Consider the following 24,733-nt stretch of genomic DNA (forward strand, 5'->3'; position numbering starts at 1 on the left):
TGATATCTCAATGCTTATACCAAACCTGAGACCCTTCCTATAGCATGAGATGTGATATCCAACTGCTTCCCATTCCAATCCTGAGACCCTTCCTATAGCATGAGATGTGATATCTCAATGCCTCTAATACCAAACCTGAGATCCTTCCTCTAACATGAAATGTGATATCCAACTCCTTCCCTTTCCAAACCTAAGAGCCTATCTATACCATGAGATGTGATATCCAAGTCCTTCCCATTCCAACCCTTAGACCCTTCCTACAGCATGCAATATGATATCTCAATGATTCTAATAACAAACCTGAGACCCGTCCTATAACATGAGATGGGATATCCAACTCCTTCCCATTCCAATCCTGAGACACTTCCGATAGCAGAGATGTGATATCTCAATGCTTATACCAAACCTGAGACCCTTCCTATAACATGAGATGTGATATCCAAATCCTTCCCGTTCCAAACCTGAGACCCTTCCTTTAGCATGAGATGTGATATCCAGCACCTTCCCATTCCAATCCTGAGACACTTCCTATAGCATGAGATGTGATATCTCAATGCTTCTAATATCAAAACTGAGACCCTCCCTATAGCATGAAATGTGATATCTAAGTCCTTCCCATTCCAATCCTGAGACCCTCCCTATAGCATGAGATGTGATATCCAACTCCTTCCCATTCCAATCCTGAGACCCTTCCTATAGCATGAGATATGATATCTCAATACTTCTAATACCAAACGTGAGATCCTTCCGATAACATGAGATGTGATATCCAAATCCTTCCCCTTCCAATCCTGAGACCCTCCCTTTAGCATGAGATGTGATATCCAACTCCTTCCTATTCCAATCCTGAGACTCTTCTGATAGCATGAGATGTGATATCTCAATGCTTCTAATACCAAACCTGAGATCCTTCCGATAGCATGAGATGTGATATCTCAATGCTTCTAATACCAAACCTGAGATCCTTCCTATAACATGAGATGTGATATCCAAATCCTTCCCCTTCCAAACCTGAGACCCTCCCTTTAGCATGAGATGTGATATCCAACTGCTTCCCATTCCAATCCTGAGACCCTTCCTATAGCATGAGATGTGATATCTCAATGCTTCTAATACCAAACCTGAGATCCTTCCTCTAACATGAAATGTGATATCCAACTCCTTCCCTTTCCAAACCTAAGAGCCTATCTATACCATGAGATGTGATATCCAAGTCCTTCCCATTCCAACCCTTAGACCCTTCCTACAGCATGCAATATGATATCTCAATGATTCTAATAACAAACCTGAGACCCGTCCTATAACATGAGATGGGATATCCAACTCCTTCCCATTCCAATCCTGAGACACTTCCGATAGCAGAGATGTGATATCTCAATGCTTATACCAAACCTGAGACCCTTCCTATAACATGAGATGTGATATCCAAATCCTTCCCGTTCCAAACCTGAGACCCTTCCTTTAGCATGAGATGTGATATCCAGCACCTTCCCATTCCAATCCTGAGACACTTCCTATAGCATGAGATGTGATATCTCAATGCTTCTAATATCAAAACTGAGACCCTCCCTATAGCATGATATGTGATATCTATGTCCTTCCCATTCCAATCCTGAGACCCTCCCTATAGCATGAGATGTGATATCCAACTCCTTCCCATTCCAATCCTGAGGCCCTTCCTATAGCATGAGATATGATATCTCAATACTTCTAATACCAAACGTGAGATCCTTCCGATAACATGAGATGTGATATCCAAATCCTTCCCCTTCCAATCCTGAGACCCTCCCTTTAGCATGAGATGTGATATCCAACTCCTTCCTATTCCAATCCTGAGACTCTTCTGATAGCATGAGATGTGATATCTCAATGCTTCTAATACCAAACCTGAGATCCTTCCGATAGCATGAGATGTGATATCTCAATGCTTCTAATACCAAACCTGAGATCCTTCCTATAACATGAGATGTGATATCCAACTCCTTCCTATTCCAATCCTGAGACTCTTCTGATAGCATGAGATGTGATATCTCAATGCTTCTAATACCAAACCTGAGATCCTTCCGATAGCATGAGATGTGATATCTCAATGCTTCTAATACCAAACCTGAGATCCTTCCTATAACATGAGATGTGATATCCAAATCCTTCCCCTTCCAAACCTGAGACCCTCCCTTTAGCATGAGATGTGATATCCAACTCCTTCCCATTCCATTCCTGAGACCCTTCTGATAGCATGAGATGTGATATCTCAATGCCTCTAATACCAAACCTGAGATCCTACCTCTAACATGAAATGTGATATCCAACTCTTTCCCCTTCCAAACCTGAGAGCCTTCCTATAGCATGAGATGTGATATCCAAGTCCTTCCCATTCCAATCCTGAGACCCTTCCTATAGCTTGAGATGTGATATCCAACTCCTTCCCATTCCAATTCTGAGACCCTTCCTATACTATGAGACTTGATATCTCAATGCTTCTAATACAAACGTGAGACCCGTAATATAACATGAGATGTGATATCCAAATCCTTCCCCTTCCAAACCTTAGACCCTTCCTTTATCATGAGATGTGATATCCAACTCCTTCCCATTCCAATCCTGAGACCCTTCCGATATCATGAGATGTGATATCTCAAAGCTTCTAATATCAAACTTGAGACCTTCCCTATAGCATGAGATGTGATATCCAAGTCCTTCCCATTCCAATCCTGAGGCCCTTCCTATAGCATGAGATGTGATATCTCAATGCTTCTAATACCAAACCTGAGACCCTTCCTATAACATGAGATGGGAATATCCAACTCCTTCCCATTCCAATCCTGAGACCCTTCCGGTAGCAGAGATGTGATATCTCAATGCTTATACCAAACCTGAGATCCTTCCTATAACATGAGATGTGATATCCAACTCCTTCCCATTCCAATCCTGAGACACTTCCTATAGCATGAGATACGATATCTCACTGCTTATACCAAACCTGAGACCCTTCCCATAGCATGAGATGTGATATCCAACTCCTTCCCATTCCAATCCTCAGACCCTTCCTATAGCATGAGATGTGATATCTCAATGCTTCTAATATCAAACTTGAGACCCTACCTATAGCATGAGATGTGATAGCCAAGTCCTTCCCATTACAATCCTGAGACACTTCCTATAGCATGAGATATGATATCTCAATACTCCTAATACCAAACGTGAGATCCTTCCGATAACATGAGATGTGATATCCAAATCCTTCCCCTTCCAAACCTGAGACCCTCCCTTTAGCATGAGATGTGATATCCAACTCCTTCCCATTCCAATCCTGAGACCCTTCTGATAGCATGAGATGTGATATCTCAATGCTTCTAATACCAAACCTGAGATCCTTCCTATAACATGAGATGTGATATCCAAATCCTTTCCCTTCCAAACCTGAGACCCTCCCTTTAGCATGAGATGTGATATCCAACTCCTTCCCATTCCATTCCCGAGACCCTTCTGATAGCATGAGATGTGATATCTCAATGCCTCTAATACCAAACCTGAGATCCTACCTCTAACATGAAATGTGATATCCAACTCTTTCCCCTTCCAAACCTGAGAGCCTTCCTATAGCATGAGATGTGATATCCAAGTCCTTCCCATTCCAATCCTGAGACCCTTCCTATAGCTTGAGATGTGATATCCAACTCCTTCCCATTCCAATTCTGAGACCCTTCCTATACTCTGAGACTTGATATCTCAATGCTTCTAATACCAAACCTGAGACCCGTAATATAACATGAGATGTGATATCCAAATCCTTCCCCTTCCAAACCTTAGATCCTTCCTTTATCATGAGATGTGATATCCAACTCCTTCCCATTCCAATCCTGAGACCCTTCCGATATCATGAGATGTGATATCTCAAAGCTTCTAATATCAAACTTGAGACCCTCCCTATAGCATGAGATGTGATATCCAAGTCCTTCCCATTCCAATCCTGAGACCCTTCCTATAGCATGAGATGTGATATCTCAATGCTTCTAATACCAAACCTGAGACCCTTCCTATTACATGAGATGGGAATATCCAACTCCTTCCGATTCCAATCCTGAGACCCTTCCGATAGCAGAGATGTGATATCTCAATGCTTATACCAAACCTGAGACCCTTCGTATGGCATGAGATGTGATATCCAACTCCTTGCCATTCAAATCCTGAGACCCTTCCTATAGCATGAGAAGGGATATCCAACTCCTTCCCAATCCAATCCTGAGACCCTTCCGATAGCAGAGACGTGATATCTCAATGCTTCTACCAAACCTGAGACCCTTCCTTTAGCATGAGATATGATATCCAAATCCTTCACATTCCAATCCTGAGACCCTTCCTATAGCATGAGATGTGATATCTCAATGCTTCTAATACCAAACCTGAGATCCTTCCTATAACATGAGATGTGATATCCAATTCCTTCCCATTCCAAACCTGAGACCCTTCCTATTGGATGAGTTGTGATATCCAACTCCTTCCCATTCCAACCCTGAGACCCTTCCTATAGCATGAGATGTGATGTCTCAATGATTCTAATACCAAACCTGAGATCCTTCCTATAACATGAGATGTGATATCCAACTCCTTCCATTCCAATCCTGAGACCCGTCCTATAGCATGAGATGTGATATCTCAATGCTTATACCAAACCTGAGACCCTTCCTATAGCATGAGATGTGATATCCAACTACTTCCCATTCCAATCCTGAGACCCTTCCTATAGCATGAGATGTGATATCTCAGTGCTTCTAATACCAAACCTGAGATCCTTCCTCTAACATGAAATGTGATATCCAACTCCTTCCCTTTCCAAACCTAAGAGCCTATCTATAGCATGAGATGTGATATCCAGGTCCTTCCTATTCCAATCCTTAGACCCTTCCTACAGCATGCAATATGATATCTCAATGATTCTAATAACAAACCTGAGACCCGTCCTATAGCATGAGATATGATATCCAAGTCCTTCCCATTCCAATCCTGAGACCCTTCCTATAACATGAAATGTGATATCCAACTCCTTCCCATTCCAACCTGAGACCCTTCCTATAGCATGAGATGGGATATCCAACTTCTTCAAAATCCAATACTGATACCCTTCCGATAGCATGAGATGTGATATCCCAATGCTTCTACCAAACCTGAGACCCATACTATGGCATGAGATGTGATATCAAACTCCTTCCCATTCCAATCCTGAGACCCTTCCTATAGCTTGAGGTGTGATATCCAACTCCTTCCCATTCCAATTCTGAGACCCTTCTTATACCATGAGACTTGATATCTCAATGCTTCTAATACCAAACCTGAGACCCGTCCTATAACATGAGATGTGATATCCAAATCCTTCCCCTTCCAAACCTTAGACCCTTCCTTTATCATGAGATGTGATATCCAACTCCTTCCCATTCCAATCCTGAGACCCTTCCGATATCATGAGATTTGTTATCTCAATGCTTCTAATATCAAACTTGAGACCCTCCCTATAGCATGAGATGTGACATCCAAATCCTTCCCATTCCAATCCTGAGACCCTTCCTATAGCATGAGATGTGATATCTCTATGCTTCTAATACCAAACCTGAGATCCTTCCTATAACATGAGATGGGATATCCAACTCCTTCCCATTCCAATCCTGAGACCTTTCCGATAGCAGAGATGTGATATCTCAATGCTTATACCAAACCTGAGAACCTTCCTATGGCCTGAGATGTCATATACAACTCCTTCCCATTCCAATCCTGAGACCCTTCCTTTAGCATGATATGTGATATCTCAATGCTTATACCAAATCTGAGACCCTTCCTATAGCATGAGATGTGATATCCAATTCCTTCCCATTCCAATCCTGAGACCCTTCCTATAGCATGAGATGTGATATCTCAATGCTTATACCAAACCTGAGAGCCTACCTATAGCATGAGATGTGATATCCAAGTCCATCCCATTCCAATCCTTAGACCCTTCCTACAACATGCAATGTGATATCTCAATTATTCTAATACCAAACCAGAGACTCTTCCTATAACATGAGATGGGATATCCAACTCCTTCCCATTCCAATCCTGAGCCGCTTCCGATAGCAGAGATGTGATATCTCAATGCTTATACCAAACCTGAGACCCTTCCTATAACATGAGATGTGATATCCAACTCCTTCCCGTTCCAAACCTGAGACACTAACTATAGCATATGTGATATCCAACTCCTTCCCATTCCAAACATGAGACCCTTCCTATAGCAAGAAAGTAATATCCAACTCCTTCCCATTCCAATCCTGAGACCCTTCCTATAACATGAGATGTGATATCCAACTCCTTCCCATTCCAACCTGAGACACTTCCTATAGCATGAGAAGGGATATCCAACTCATTCCCAATCCAATCCTGAGACCCTTCCGATAGCAGAGATGTGATATCTCAATGCTTATACCAAACCTGAGACCCTTCCTATGGCATGAGATGTGATATCCAACTCCTTGCCATTCAAATCCTGAGACCCTTCCTATAGCATGAGAAGGGATATCCAACTCCTTCCCAATCCAATCCTGAGACCCTTCCGATAGCAGCGACGTGATATCTCAATGCTTCTACCAAACCTGAGACCCTTCCTTTAGCATGAGATGTGATATCCAAATCCTTCACATTCCAATCCTGAGACCCTTCCTATAGCATGAGATGTGATATCTCAATGCTTCTAATACCAAACCTGAGATCCTTCCTATAACATGAGATCTGATATCCAACTCCTTCCATTCCAATCCTGAGACCCTTCCTATAGCATGAGATGTGATATCTCAATGCTTATACCAAACCTGAGACCCTTCCTATAGCATGAGATGTGATATCCAACTCCTTCCCATTCCAATCCTGAGACCCTTCCTATAGCATGAGATGTGATATCTCAATGCTTCTAATACCAAACCTGAGATCCTTCCTCTAACATGAAATGTGAGATCCAACTCCTTCCCTTTCCAAACCTAAGAGCCTATCTATAGCATGAGATGTGATATCCAAGTCCTTCACATTCCAACCCTTAAACCCTTCCTACAGCATGCAATATGATATCTCAATGATTCCAATAACAAACCTGAGACCCGTCCTATAACATGAGATGGGATATCCAACTCCTTCCTATTCCAATCCTGAGACCCTTCTGATAGCATGAGATGTGATATCTCAATGCTTCTAATACCAAACCTGAGATCCTTCCGATAGCATGAGATGTGATATCTCAATGCTTCTAATACCAAACCTGAGATCCTTCCTATAACATGAGATGTGATATCCAAATCCTTCCCCTTCCAAACCTGAGACCCTCCCTTTAGCATGAGATGTGATATCCAACTGCTTCCCATTCCAATCCAGAGACCCTTCCTATAGCATGAGATGTGATATCTCAATGCTTCTAATACCAAACCTGAGATCCTTCCTCTAACATGAAATGTGATATCCAACTCCTTCCCTTTCCAAACCTAAGAGCCTATCTATACCATGAGATGTGATATCCAAGTCCTTCCCATTCCAACCCTTAGACCCTTCCTACAGCATGCAATATGATATCTCAATGATTCTAATAACAAACCTGAGACCCGTCCTATAACATGAGATGGGATATCCAACTCCTTCCCATTCCAATCCTGAGACACTTCCGATAGCAGAGATGTGATATCTCAATGCTTATACCAAACCTGAGACCCTTCCTATAACATGAGATGTGATATCCAAATCCTTCCCGTTCCAAACCTGAGACCCTTCCTTTAGCATGAGATGTGATATCCAGCACCTTCCCATTCCAATCCTGAGACACTTCCTATAGCATGAGATGTGATATCCAGGTCCTTCCTATTCCAATCCTTAGACCCTTCCTACAGCATGCAATATGATATCTCAATGATTCTAATACCAAACCTGAGATCCTTCCTATGACATGAGATGTGATATCCAACTCCTTCCATTCCAATCCTGAGACCCTTCCTATAGCATGAGATGTGATATATCAATGCTTATACCAAACCTGAGACCCTTCCTATAGCATGAGATGTGATATCCAACTCCTTCCCATTCCAATCCTGAGACCCTTCCTATAGCATGAGATGTGATATCTCAATGCTTCTAATACCAAACCTGAGATCCTTCCTCTAACATGAAATGTGAGATCCAACTCCTTCCCTTTCCAAACCTAAGAGCCTATCTATAGCATGAGATGTGATATCCAAGTCCTTCACATTCCAACCCTTAGACCCTTCCTACAGTATGCAATATGATATCTCAATGATTCCAATAACAAACCTGAGACCCGTCCTATAACATGAGATGGGATATCCAACTCCTTCCCATTCCAATCCTGAGACACTTCCGATAGCAGAGATGTGATATCTCAATGTTTATACCAAACCTGAGACCCTTCCTATAACATGAGATGTGATATCCAACTCCTTCCCGTTCCAAACCTGAGACCCTTCCTTTAGCATGAGATGTGATATCCAGCTCCTTCCCATTCCAATCCTGAGACACTTCCGATAGCATGAGATGTGATATCTCAATGCTTCTAATATCAAAACTGAGACCCTCCCTATAGCATGATATGTGATATCTAAGTCCTTCCCATTCCAATCCTGAGACCCTTCCTATAGCATGAGATGTGATATCTCAATGCTTCTACCAAACCTGAGACCCTTCCTTTAGCATGAGATGTGATATCCAACTCCTTCCCATTCCAATCCTGAGACCCTTCCTATAGCATGAGATGTGATATCTCAATACTTCTAATACCAAACCTGAGATCCTTCCGATAACATGAGATGTGATATCTCAATACTTCTAATACCAAACCTGAGATCCATACTATAACATGAGATGTGATATCCAACTCCTTCCCTTTCCAAACCTGAGAGCCGTTCTATAGCATGAGATGTGATATCCAGGTCCTTCCCATTCCAATCCTTAGACCCTTCCTACAGCATGCAATATGATATCTCAATGCTTATACCAAACCTGAGATCCTTCCTCTAGCATGAAATGTGATATCCAACTCCTTCCCTTTCCAAACCTAAGAGCCTATCTATAGCATGAGATGTGATATCCAGGTCCTTCCTATTCCAATCCTTAGACCCTTCCTACAGCATGCAATATGATATCTCAATGATTCTAATAACAAACCTGAGACCCGTCCTATAGCATGAGATATGATATCCAAGTCCTTCCCATTCCAATCCTGAGACCCTTCCTATAACATGAAATGTGATATCCAACTCCTTCCCATTCCAACCTGAGACCCTTCCTATAGCATGAGATGGGATATCCAACTTCTTCAAAATCCAATACTGATACCCTTCCGATAGCATGAGATGTGATATCCCAATGCTTCTACCAAACCTGAGACCCATACTATGGCATGAGATGTGATATCAAACTCCTTCCCATTCCAATCCTTAGACCCTTCCTATAGCTTGAGGTGTGATATCCAACTCCTTCCCATTCCAATTCTGAGACCCTTCTTATACCATGAGACTTGATATCTCAATGCTTCTAATACCAAACCTGAGACCCGTCCTATAACATGAGATGTGATATCCAAATCCTTCCCCTTCCAAACCTTAGACCCTTCCTTTATCATGAGATGTGGTATCCAACTCCTTCCCATTCCAATCCTGAGACCCTTCCGATATCATGAGATGTGATATCTCAATGCTTATACCAAACCTGAGACCCTTCCTATAACATGAGATGTGATATCCAAACCCTTCCCGTTCCAAACCTGAGACCCTTCCTTTAGCATGAGATGTGATATCCAGCACCTTCCCATTCCAATCCTGAGACACTTCCTATAGCATGAGATGTGATATCTCAATGCTTCTAATATCAAAACTGAGACCCTCCCTATAGCATGATATGTGATATCTAAGTCCTTCCCATTCCAATCCTGAGACCCTCCCTATAGCATGAGATGTGATATCCAACTCCTTCCCATTCCAATCCTGAGACCCTTCCTATAGCATGAGATATGATATCTCAATACTACTAATACCAAACGTGAGATACTTCCGATAACATGAGATGTGATATCCAAATCCTTCCCCTTCCAATCCTGAGACCCTCCCTTTAGCATGAGATGTGATATCCAACTCCTTCCTATTCCAATCCTGAGACTTTTCTGATAGCATGAGATGTGATATCCCAATGCTTCTAATACCAAACCTGAGATCCTTCCGATAGCATGAGATGTGATATCTCAATGCTTCTAATACCAAACCTGAGATCCTTCCTATAACATGAGATGTGATATCCAAATCCTTCCCCTTCCAAACCTGAGACCCTCCCTTTAGCATGAGATGTGATATCCAACTCCTTCCCATTCCATTCCTGAGACCCTTCTGATAGCATGAGATGTGATATCTCAATGCCTCTAATACCAAACCTGAGATCCTACCTCTAACATGAAATGTGATATCCAACTCTTTCCCCTTCCAAACCTGAGAGCCTTCCTATAGCATGAGATGTGATATCCAAGTCCTTCCCATTCCAATCCTGAGACCCTTCCTATAGCTTGAGATGTGATATCCAACTCCTTCCCATTCCAATTCTGAGACCCTTCCTATACTATGAGACTTGATATCTCAATGCTTCTAATACAAACGTGAGACCCGTAATATAACATGAGATGTGATATCCAAATCCTTCCCCTTCCAAACCTTAGACCCTTCCTTTATCATGAGATGTGATATCCAACTCCTTCCCATTCCAATCCTGAGACCCTTCCGATATCATGAGATGTGATATCTCAAAGCTTCTAATATCAAACTTGAGACCCTCCCTATAGCATGAGATGTGATATCCAAGTCCTTCCCATTCCAATCCTGAGACCCTTCCTATAGCATGAGATGTGATATCTCAATGCTTCTAATACCAAACCTGAGACCCTTCCTATAACATGAGATGGGAATATCCAACTCCTTCCCATTCCAATCCTGAGACCCTTCCGGTAGCAGAGATGTGATATCTCAATGCTTATACCAAACCTGAGATCCTTCCTATAACATGAGATGTGATATCCAACTCCTTCCCATTCCAATCCTGAGACACTTCCTATAGCATGAGATGTGATATCTCACTGCTTATACCAAACCTGAGACCCTTCCCATAGCATGAGATGTGATATCCAACTCCTTCCCATTCCAATCCTCAGACCCTTCCTATAGCATGAGATGTGATATCTCAATGCTTCTAATATCAAACTTGAGACCCTACCTATAGCATGAGATGTGATATCCAAGTCCTTCCCATTACAATCCTGAGACACTTCCTATAACATGAGATGTGATATCCAACTCCTTCCCATTCCAATCCTGAGACCCTTCCTATAGCATGAGATATGATATCTCAATACTTCTAATACCAAACGTGAGATCCTTCCGATAACATGAGATGTGATATCCAAATCCTTCCCCTTCCAAACCTGAGACCCTCCCTTTAGCATGAGATGTGATATCCAACTCCTTCCCATTCCAATCCTGAGACCCTTCTGATAGCATGAGATGTGATATCTCAATGCTTCTAATACCAAACCTGAGATCCTTCCTATAACATGAGATATGATATCCAAATCCTTTCCCTTCCAAACCTGAGACCCTCCCTTTAGCATGAGATGTGATATCCAACTCCTTCCCATTCCATTCCCGAGACCCTTCTGATAGCATGAGATGTGATATCTCAATGCCTCTAATACCAAACCTGAGATCCTACCTCTAACATGAAATGTGATATCCAACTCTTTCCCCTTCCAAACCTTAGACCCTTCCTATAGCATGAGATGTGATATCCAAGTCCTTCCCATTCCAATCCTGAGACCCTTCCTATAGCTTGAGATGTGATATCCAACTCCTTCCCATTCCAATTCTGAGACCCTTCCTATACTCTGAGACTTGATATCTCAATGCTTCTAATACCAAACCTGAGACCCGTAATATAACATGAGATGTGATATCCAAATCCTTCCCCTTCCAAACCTTAGACCCTTCCTTTATCATGAGATGTGATATCCAACTCCTTCCCATTCCAATCCTGAGACCCTTCCGATATCATGAGATGTGATATCTCAAAGCTTCTAATATCAAACTTGAGACCCTCCCTATAGCATGAGATGTGATATCCAAGTCCTTCCCATTCCAATCCTGAGACCCTTCCTATAGCATGAGATGTGATATCTCAATGCTTCTAATACCAAACCTGAGACCCTTCCTATTACATGAGATGGGAATATCCAACTCCTTCCCTTTCCAAACCTGAGAGCCGTTCTATAGCATGAGATGTGATATCCAGGTCCTTCCTATTCCAATCCTTAGACCCTTCCTACAGCATGCAATATGATATCTCAATGCTTATACCAAACCTGAGATCCTTCCTCTAGCATGAAATGTGATATCCAACTCCTTCCCTTTCCAAACCTAAGAGCCTATCTATAGCATGAGATGTGATATCCAGGTCCTTCCTATTCCAATCCTTAGACCCTTCCTACAGCATGCAATATGATATCTCAATGATTCTAATAACAAACCTGAGACCCGTCCTATAGCATGAGATATGATATCCAAGTCCTTCCCATTCCAATCCTGAGACCCTTCCTATAACATGAAATGTGATATCCAACTCCTTCCCATTCCAACCTGAGACCCTTCCTATAGCATGAGATGGGATATCCAACTTCTTCAAAATCCAATACTGATACCCTTCCGATAGCATGAGATGTGATATCCCAATGCTTCTACCAAACCTGAGACCCATACTATGGCATGAGATGTGATATCAAACTCCTTCCCATTCCAATCCTTAGACCCTTCCTATAGCTTGAGGTGTGATATCCAACTCCTTCCCATTCCAATTCTGAGACCCTTCTTATACCATGAGACTTGATATCTCAATGCTTCTAATACCAAACCTGAGACCCGTCCTATAACATGAGATGTGATATCCAAATCCTTCCCCTTCCAAACCTTAGACCCTTCCTTTATCATGAGATGTGGTATCCAACTCCTTCCCATTCCAATCCTGAGACCCTTCCGATATCATGAGATGTGATATCTCAATGCTTATACCAAACCTGAGACCCTTCCTATAACATGAGATGTGATATCCAAACCCTTCCCGTTCCAAACCTGAGACCCTTCCTTTAGCATGAGATGTGATATCCAGCACCTTCCCATTCCAATCCTGAGACACTTCCTATAGCATGAGATGTGATATCTCAATGCTTCTAATATCAAAACTGAGACCCTCCCTATAGCATGATATGTGATATCTAAGTCCTTCCCATTCCAATCCTGAGACCCTCCCTATAGCATGAGATGTGATATCCAACTCCTTCCCATTCCAATCCTGAGACCCTTCCTATAGCATGAGATATGATATCTCAATACTACTAATACCAAACGTGAGATCCTTCCGATAACATGAGATGTGATATCCAAATCCTTCCCCTTCCAATCCTGAGACCCTCCCTTTAGCATGAGATGTGATATCCAACTCCTTCCTATTCCAATCCTGAGACTCTTCTGATAGCATGAGATGTGATATCCCAATGCTTCTAATACCAAACCTGAGATCCTTCCGATAGCATGAGATGTGATATCTCAATGCTTCTAATACCAAACCTGAGATCCTTCCTATAACATGAGATGTGATATCCAAATCCTTCCCCTTCCAAACCTGAGACCCTCCCTTTAGCATGAGATGTGATATCCAACTCCTTCCCATTCCATTCCTGAGACCCTTCTGATAGCATGAGATGTGATATCTCAATGCCTCTAATACCAAACCTGAGATCCTACCTCTAACATGAAATGTGATATCCAACTCTTTCCCCTTCCAAACCTGAGAGCCTTCCTATAGCATGAGATGTGATATCCAAGTCCTTCCCATTCCAATCCTGAGACCCTTCCTATAGCTTGAGATGTGATATCCAACTCCTTCCCATTCCAATTCTGAGACCCTTCCTATACTATGAGACTTGATATCTCAATGCTTCTAATACAAACGTGAGACCCGTAATATAACATGAGATGTGATATCCAAATCCTTCCCCTTCCAAACCTTAGACCCTTCCTTTATCATGAGATGTGATATCCAACTCCTTCCCATTCCAATCCTGAGACCCTTCCGATATCATGAGATGTGATATCTCAAAGCTTCTAATATCAAACTTGAGACCCTCCCTATAGCATGAGATGTGATATCCAAGTCCTTCCCATTCCAATCCTGAGACCCTTCCTATAGCATGAGATGTGATATCTCAATGCTTCTAATACCAAACCTGAGACCCTTCCTATAACATGAGATGGGAATATCCAACTCCTTCCCATTCCAATCCTGAGACCCTTCCGGTAGCAGAGATGTGATATCTCAATGCTTATACCAAACCTGAGATCCTTCCTATAACATGAGATGTGATATCCAACTCCTTCCCATTCCAATCCTGAGACACTTCCTATAGCATGAGATGTGATATCTCACTGCTTATACCAAACCTGAGACCCTTCCCATAGCATGAGATGTGATATCCAACTCCTTCCCATTCCAATCCTCAGACCCTTCCTATAGCATGAGATGTGATATCTCAATGCTTCTAATATCAAACTTGAGACCCTACCTATAGCATGAGATGTGATATCCAAGTCCTTCCCATTACAATCCTGAGACACTTCCTATAACATGAGATGTGATATCCAACTCCTTCCCATTCCAATCCTGAGACCCTTCCTATAGCATGAGATATGATATCTCAATACTTCTAATACCAAACGTGAGATCCTTCCGATAACATGAGATGTGATATCCAAATCCTTCCCCTTCCAAACCTGAGACCCTCCCTTTAGCATGAGATGTGATATCCAACTCCTTCCCATTCCAATCCTGAGACCCTTCTGATAGCATGAGATGTGATATCTCAATGCTTCTAATACCAAACCTGAGATCCTTCCTATAACATGAGATATGATATCCAAATCCTTTCCCTTCCAAACCTGAGACCCTCCCTTTAGCATGAGATGTGATATCCAACTCCTTCCCATTCCATTCCCGAGACCCTTCTGATAGCATGAGATGTGATATCTCAATGCCTCTAATACCAAACCTGAGATCCTACCTCTAACATGAAATGTGATATCCAACTCTTTCCCCTTCCAAACCTTAGACCCTTCCTATAGCATGAGATGTGATATCCAAGTCCTTCCCATTCCAATCCTGAGACCCTTCCTATAGCTTGAGATGTGATATCCAACTCCTTCCCATTCCAATTCTGAGACCCTTCCTATACTCTGAGACTTGATATCTCAATGCTTCTAATACCAAACCTGAGACCCGTAATATAACATGAGATGTGATATCCAAATCCTTCCCCTTCCAAACCTTAGACCCTTCCTTTATCATGAGATGTGATATCCAACTCCTTCCCATTCCAATCCTGAGACCCTTCCGATATCATGAGATGTGATATCTCAAAGCTTCTAATATCAAACTTGAGACCCTCCCTATAGCATGAGATGTGATATCCAAGTCCTTCCCATTCCAATCCTGAGACCCTTCCTATAGCATGAGATGTGATATCTCAATGCTTCTAATACCAAACCTGAGACCCTTCCTATTACATGAGATGGGAATATCCAACTCCTTCCCATTCCAATCCTGAGACCCTTCCGATAGCAGAGATGTGATATCTCAATGCTTATACCAAACCTGAGACCCTTCGTATGGCATGAGGTGTGATATCCAACTCCTTGCCATTCAAATCCTGAGACCCTTCCTATAGCATGAGAAGGGATATCCAACTCCTTCCCAATCCAATCCTGAGACCCTTCCGATAGCAGAGACGTGATATCTCAATGCTTCTACCAAACCTGAGACCCTTCCTATAGCATGAGATGTGATATCCAAATCCTTCACATTCCAATCCTGAGACCCTTCCTATAGCATGAGATGTGATATCTCAATGCTTCTAATACCAAACCTGAGATCCTTCCTATAACATGAGATGTGATATCCAATTCCTTCCCATTCCAAACCTGAGACCCTTCCTATTGGATGAGTTGTGATATCCAACTCCTTCCCATTCCAACCCTGAGACCCTTCCTATAGCATGAGATGTGATGTCTCAATGATTCTAATACCAAACCTGAGATCCTTCCTATAACATGAGATGTGATATCCAACTCCTTCCATTCCAATCCTGAGACCCGTCCTATAGCATGAGATGTGATATCTCAATGCTTATACCAAACCTGAGACCCTTCCTATAGCATGAGATGTGATATCCAACTACTTCCCATTCCAATCCTGAGACCCTTCCTATAGCATGAGATGTGATATCTCAGTGCTTCTAATACCAAACCTGAGATCCTTCCTCTAACATGAAATGTGATATCCAACTCCTTCCCTTTCCAAACCTAAGAGCCTATCTATAGCATGAGATGTGATATCCAGGTCCTTCCTATTCCAATCCTTAGACCCTTCCTACAGCATGCAATATGATATCTCAATGATTCTAATAACAAACCTGAGACCCGTCCTATAGCATGAGATATGATATCCAAGTCCTTCCCATTCCAATCCTGAGACCCTTCCTATAACATGAAATGTGATATCCAACTCCTTCCCATTCCAACCTGAGACCCTTCCTATAGCATGAGATGGGATATCCAACTTCTTCGAAATCCAATACTGATACCCTTCCGATAGCATGAGATGTGATATCCCAATGCTTCTACCAAACCTGAGACCCATACTATGGCATGAGATGTGATATCAAACTCCTTCCCATTCCAATCCTGAGACCCTTCCTATAGCTTTAGGTGTGATATCCAACTCCTTCCCATTCCAATTCTGAGACCCTTCTTATACCATGAGACTTGATATCTCAATGCTTCTAATACCAAACCTGAGACCCGTCCTATAACATGAGATGTGATATCCAAATCCTTCCCCTCCAAACCTTAGACCCTTCCTTTATCATGAGATGTGATATCCAACTCCTTCCCATTCCAATCCTGAGACCCTTCCGATATCATGAGATTTGTTATCTCAATGCTTCTAATATCAAACTTGAGACCCTCCCTATAGCATGAGATGTGACATCCAAGTCCTTCCCATTCCAATCCTGAGACCCTTCCTATAGCATGAGATGTGATATCTCTATGCTTCTAATACCAAACCTGAGATCCTTCCTATAACATGAGATGGGATATCCAACTCCTTCCCATTCCAATCCTGAGACCTTTCCGATAGCAGAGATGTGATATCTCAATGCTTATACCAAACCTGAGAACCTTCCTATGGCCTGAGATGTCATATACAACTCCTTCCCATTCCAATCCTGAGACCCTTCCTTTAGCATGATATGTGATATCTCAATGCTTATACCAAATCTGAGACCCTTCCTATAGCATGAGATGTGATATCCAATTCCTTCCCATTCCAATCCTGAGACCCTTCCTATAGCATGAGATGTGATATCTCAATGCTTATACCAAACCTGAGAGCCTACCTATAGCATGAGATGTGATATCCAAGTCCATCCCATTCCAATCCTTAGACCCTTCCTACAACATGCAATGTGATATCTCAATTATTCTAATACCAAACCAGAGACTCTTCCTATAACATGAGATGGGATATCCAACTCCTTCCCATTCCAATCCTGAGCCGCTTCCGATAGCAGAGATGTGATATCTCAATGCTTATACCAAACCTGAGACCCTTCCTATAACATGAGATGTGATATCCAACTCCTTCCCGTTCCAAACCTGAGACACTAACTATAGCATATGTGATATCCAACTCCTTCCCATTCCAAACATGAGACCCTTCCTATAGCAAGAAAGTAATATCCAACTCCTACCCATTTCAATCCTGAGACCCTTCCTATAGCAAGAGATGTGATATCCAAATCCTTCCCATTCCAATCCTGAGACCCTTCCTATAACATGAGATGTGATATCCAACTCCTTCCCATTCCAACCTGAGACACTTCCTATAGCATGAGAAGGGATATCCAACTCCTTCCCAATCCAATCCTGAGACCCTTCCGATAGCAGAGATGTGATATCTCAATGCTTATACCAAACCTGAGACCCTTCCTATAGCATGAAAAGGGATATCCAACTCCTTCCCAATCCAATCCTGAGACCCTTCCGATAGCAGAGACGTGATATCTCAATGCTTCTACCAAACCTGAGACCCTTCCTTTAGCATGAGATGTGATATCCAAATCCTTCACATTCCAATCCTGAGACCCTTCCTATAGCATGAGATTTGATATCTCAATGCTTCTAATACCAAACCTGAGATCCTTCCTATAACATGAGATGTGATATCCAATTACTTCCCATTCCAAACCTGAGACCCTTCCTATTGGATGAGATGTGATATCCAACTCCTTCCCATTCCAACCCTGAGACCCTTCCTATAGCATGAGATGTGATGTCTCAATGCTTCTAATACCAAACCTGAGATCCTTCCTATAACATGAGATGTGATATCCAACTCCTTCCATTCCAATCCTGAGACCCGTCCTATAGCATGAGATGTGATATCTCAATGCTTATACCAAACCTGAGACCCTTCCTATAGCATGAGATGTGATATCCAACTCTTTCCCATTCCAATCCTGAGACCCTTCCTATAGCATGAGATGTGATATCTCAATGCTTCTAATACCAAACCTGAGATCCTTCCTCTAACATGAAATGTGATATCCAACTCCTTCCCTTTCCAAACCTAAGAGCCTATCTATAGCATGAGATGTGATATCCAAGTCCTTCACATTCCAACCCTTAGACCCTTCCTACAGCATGCAATATGATATCTCAATGATTCTAATAACAAACCTGAGACCCGTCCTATAACATGAGATGGGATATCCAACTCCTTCCCATGCCAATCCTGAGACACTTCCGATAGCAGAGATGTGATATCTCAATGTTTATACCAAACCTGAGACCCTTCCTATAACATGAGATGTGAAATTTAACTCCTTCCCGTTCCAAACCTGAGACCCTTCCTTTAGCATGAGATGTGATATCCTTCCCATTCCAATCCTGAGACACTTCCGATAGCATGAGATGTGATATCTCAATGCTTCTAATATCAAAACTGAGACCCTCCCTATAGCATGATATGTGATATCTAAGTCCTTCCCATTCCAATCCTGAGACCCTTCCTATAGCATGAGATGTGATATCTCAATGCTTCTACCAAACCTGAGACCCTTCCTTTAGCATGAGATGTGATATCCAACTCCTTCCCATTCCAATCCTGAGACCCTTCCTATAGCATGAGATGTGATATCTCAATACTTCTAATACCAAACCTGAGATCCTTCCGATAACATGAGATGTGATATCTCAATACTTCTAATACCAAACCTGAGATCCATCCTATAACATGAGATGTGATATCCAACTCCTTCCCTTTCCAAACCTAAGAGCCTATCTATAGCATGAGATGTGATATCCAGGTCCTTCCCATTCCAATCCTTAGACCCTTCCTACAGCATGCAATATGATATCTCAATGATTCTAATAACAAACCTGAGACCCGTCCTATAGCATGAGATATGATATCCAAGTCCTTCCCATTCCAATCCTGAGACCCTTCCTATAACATGAAATGTGATATCCAACTCCTTCCCATTCCAACCTGAGACCCTTCCTATAGCATGAGATGGGATATCCAACTTCTTCCAAATCCAATACTGATACCCTTCCGATAGCATGAGATGTGATATCCCAATGCTTCTACCAAACCTGAGACCCATACTATGGCATGAGATGTGATATCGAACTCCTTCCCATTCCAATCCTGAGACCCTTCCTATAGCTTGAGGTGTGATATCCAACTCCTTCCCATTCCAATTCTGAGACCCTTCGTATACCATGAGACTTGATATCTCAATGCTTCTAATACCAAACCTGAGACCCGTCCTATAACATGAGATGTGATATCCAAATCCTTCCCCTTCCAAACCTTAGACCATTCCTTTATCATGAGATGTGATATCCAACTCCTTCCCATTCCAATCCTGAGACCCTTCCGATATCATGAGATTTGTTATCTCAATGCTTCTAATATCAAACTTGAGACCCTCCCTATAGCATGAGATGTGACATCCAAGTCCTTCCCATTCCAATCCTGAGACCCTTCCTATAGCATGAGATGTGATATCTCTATGCTTCTAATACCAAACCTGAGACCCTTCCTATAACATGAGATGGGATATCCAACTCCTTCCCATTCCAATCCTGAGACCTTTCCGATAGCAGAGATGTGATATCTCAATGCTTATACCAAACCAGAGAACCTTCCTATGGCCTGAGATGTCATATACAACTCCTTCCCATTCCAATCCTGAGACCCTTCCTTTAGCATGAGATGTGATATCTCAATGCTTATACCAAATCTGAGACCCTTCCTATAGCATGAGATGTGATATCCAATTCCTTCCCATTCCAATCCTGAGACCCTTCCTATAGCATGAGATGTGATATCTCAATGCTTATACCAAAACTGAGAGCCTACCTATAGCATGAGATGTGATATCCAAGTCCACCCCATTCCAATCCTTAGACCCTTCCTACAGCATGCGATGTGATATCTCAATGATTCTAATACCAAACCAGAGACTCTTCCTATAACATGAGATGGGATATCCAACTCCTTCCCATTCAAATCCTGAGCCGCTTCCGATAGCAGAGATGTGATATCTCAATGCTTATACCAAACCTGAGACCCTTCCTATAACATGAGATGTGATATCCAACTCCTTCCCGTTCCGAACCTGAGACACTAACTATAGCATATGTGATATCCAACTCCTTCCCATTCCAAACATGAGACCCTTCCTATAGCAAGAAAGTAATATCCAACTCCTACCCATTCCAATCCTGAGACCCTTCCTATAGCAAGAGATGTGATATCCAAATCCTTCCCATTCCAATCCTGAGACCCTTCCTATAACATGAGATGTGATATCCAACTCCTTCCCATTCCAACCTGAGACACTTCCTATAGCATGAGAAGGGATATCCAACTCCTTCCCAATCCAATCCTGAGACCCTTCCGATAGCAGAGATGTGATATCTCAATGCTTAAACCAAACCTGAGACCCTTCCTGTGGCATGAGATGTGATATCCAACTCCTTGCCATTCAAATCCTGAGACCCTTCCTATAGCATGAAAAGGGATATCCAACTCCTTCCCAATCCAATCCTGAGACCCTTCCGATAGCAGAGACGTGATATCTCAATGCTTCTACCAAACCTGAGACCCTTCCTTTAGCATGAGATGTGATATCCAAATCCTTCACATTCCAATCCTGAGACCCTTCTTATAGCATGAGATGTGATATCTCAATGCTTCTAATACCAAACCTGAGATCCTTCCTATAACATGAGATGTGATATCCAATTCCTTCCCATTCCAAACCTGAGACCCTTCCTATTGGATGAGTTGTGATATCCAACTCCTTCCCATTCCAACCCTGAGACCCTTCCTATAGCATGAGATGTGATGTCTCAATGATTCTAATACCAAACCTGAGATCCTTCCTATAACATGAGATGTGATATCCAACTCCTTCCATTACAATCCTGAGACCCGTCCTATAGCATGAGATGTGATATCTCAATGCTTATACCAAACCTGAGACCCTTCCTATAGCATGAGATGTGATATCCAACTCCTTCCCATTCCAACCTGAGACACTTCCTATAGCATGAGAAGGGATATCCAACTCCTTCCCAATCCAATCCTGAGACCCTTCCGATAGCAGAGATGTGATATCTCAATGCTTATACCAAACCTGAGACCCTTCCTATGGCATGAGATGTGATATCCAACTCCTTGCCATTCAAATCCTGAGACCCTTCCTATAGCATGAGAAGGGATATCCAACTCCTTCCCAATCCAATCCTGAGACCCTTCCGATAGCAGCTACGTGATATCTCAATGCTTCTACCAAACCTGAGACCCTTCCTTTAGCATGAGATGTGATATCCAAATCCTTCACATTCCAATCCTGAGACTCTTCCTTTAGCATGAGATGTGATATCTCAATGCTTATACCAAATCTGAGACCCTTCCTATAGCATGAGATGTGATATCCAATTCCTTCCCATTCCAATCCTGAGACCCTTCCTATAGCATGAGATGTGATATCTCAATGCTTATACCAAACCTGAGAGCCTACCTATAGCATGAGATGTGATATCCAAGTCCATCCCATTCCAATCCTTTGACCCTTCCTACAGCATGCGATGTGATATCTCAATGATTCTACCAAACCAGAGACTCTTCCTATAACATGAGATGGGATATCCAACTCCTTCCCATTCCAATCCTGAGCCGCTTCCGATAGCAGAGATGTGATATCTCAATGCTTATACCAAGCCTGAGACCCTTCCTATAACATGAGATGTGATATCCAACTCCTTCCCGTTCCAAACCTGAGACACTAACTATAGCATATGTGATATCCAACTCCTTCCCATTCCAAACATGAGACCCTTCCTATAGCAAGAGATGTGATATCCAAATCCTTCCCATTCCAATCCTGAGACCCTTCCTATAACATGAGATGTGATATCCAACTCCTTCCCATTCCAACCTGAGACACTTCCTATAGCATGAGAAGGGATATCCAACTCCTTCCCAATCCAATCCTGAGACCCTTCCGATAGCAGAGATGTGATATCTCAATGCTTATACCAAACCTGAGACCCTTCCTATGGCATGAGATGTGATATCCAACTCCTTCCCAATCCAATCCTGAGACCCTTCCGATAGCAGAGACGTGATATCTCAATGCTTCTACCAAACCTGAGACCCTTCCTTTAGCATGAGATGTGATATCCAAATCCTTCACATTCCAATCCTGAGACCCTTCCTATAGCATGAGATGTGATATCTCAATGCTTCTAATACCAAACCTGATATCCTTCCTATAACATGAGATGTGATATCCAATTCCTTCCCATTCCAAACCTGAGACCCTTCCTATTGGATGAGATGTGATATCCAACTCCTTCCCATTCCAACCCTGAGACCCTTCCTATAGCATGAGATGTGATGTCTCAATGCTTCTAATACCAAACCTGAGATCCTTCCTATAACATGAGATGTGATATCCAACTCCTTCCATTCCAATCCTGAGACCCGTCCTATAGCATGAGATGTGATATCTCAATGCTTATACCAAACCTGAGACCCTTCCTATAGCATGAGATGTGATATCCAACTGCTTCCCATTCCAATCCTGAGACCCTTCCTATAGCATGAGATGTGATATCTCAATGCTTCTAATACCAAACCTGAGATCCTTCCTCTAACATGAAATGTGATATCCAACTCCTTCCCTTTCCAAACCTAAGAGCCTATCTATAGCATGAGATGTGATATCCAAGTCCTTCCCATTCCAACCCTTAGACCCTTCCTACAGCATGCAATATGATATCTCAATGATTCTAATAACAAACCTGAGACCCGTCCTATAACATGAGATGGGATATCCAACTCCTTCCCATTCCAATCCTGAGACACTTCCGATAGCAGAGATGTGATATCTCAATGCTTATACCAAACCTGAGACCCTTCCTATAACATGAGATGTGATATCCAAATCCTTCCCGTTCCAAACCTGAGACCCTTCCTTTAGCATGAGATGTGATATCCAGCACCTTCCCATTCCAATCCTGAGACACTTCCTATAGCATGAGATGTGATATCTCAATGCTTCTAATATCAAAACTGAGACCCTCCCTATAGCATGATATGTGATATCTAAGTCCTTCCCATTCCAATCCTGAGACCCTCCCTATAGCATGAGATGTGATATCCAACTCCTTCCCATTCCAATCCTGAGACCCTTCCTATAGCATGAGACATGATATCTCAATACTTCTAATACCAAACGTGAGATCCTTCCGATAACATGAGATGTGATATCCAAATCCTTCCCCTTCCAATCCTGAGACCCTCCCTTTAGCATGAGATGTGATATCCAACTCCTTCCTATTCCAATCCTGAGACTCTTCTGATAGCATGAGATGTGATATCTCAATGCTTCTAATACCAAACCTGAGATCCTTCCGATAGCATGAGATGTGATATCTCAATGCTTCTAATACCAAACCTGAGATCCTTCCTATAACATGAGATGTGATATCCAAATCCTTCCCCTTCCAAACCTGAGACCCTCCCTTTAGCATGAGATGTGATATCCAACTCCTTCCCATTCCATTCCTAAGACCCTTCTGATAGCATGAGATGTGATATCTCAATGCCTCTAATACCAAACCTGAGATCCTACCTCTAACATGAAATGTGATATCCAACTATTTCCCCTTCCAAACCTGAGAGCCTTCCTATAGCATGAGATGTGATATCCAAGTCCTTCCCATTCCAATCCTGAGACCCTTCCTATAGCTTGAGATGTGATATCCAACTCCTTCCCATTCCAATTCTGAGACCCTTCCTATACTATGAGACTTGATATCTCAATGCTTCTAATACAAACGTGAGACCCGTAATATAACATGAGATGTGATATCCAAATCCTTCCCCTTCCAAACCTTAGACCCTTCCTTTATCATGAGATGTGATATCCAACTCCTTCCCATTCCAATCCTGAGACCCTTCCGATATCATGAGATGTGATATCTCAAAG

This window comes from Ambystoma mexicanum, chromosome 1p, assembly GCF_040938575.1.
Source record: "Ambystoma mexicanum isolate Mex_15411 chromosome 1p, UKY_AmexF1_1, whole genome shotgun sequence".
Lineage (NCBI taxonomy): Eukaryota > Metazoa > Chordata > Amphibia > Caudata > Ambystomatidae > Ambystoma > Ambystoma mexicanum.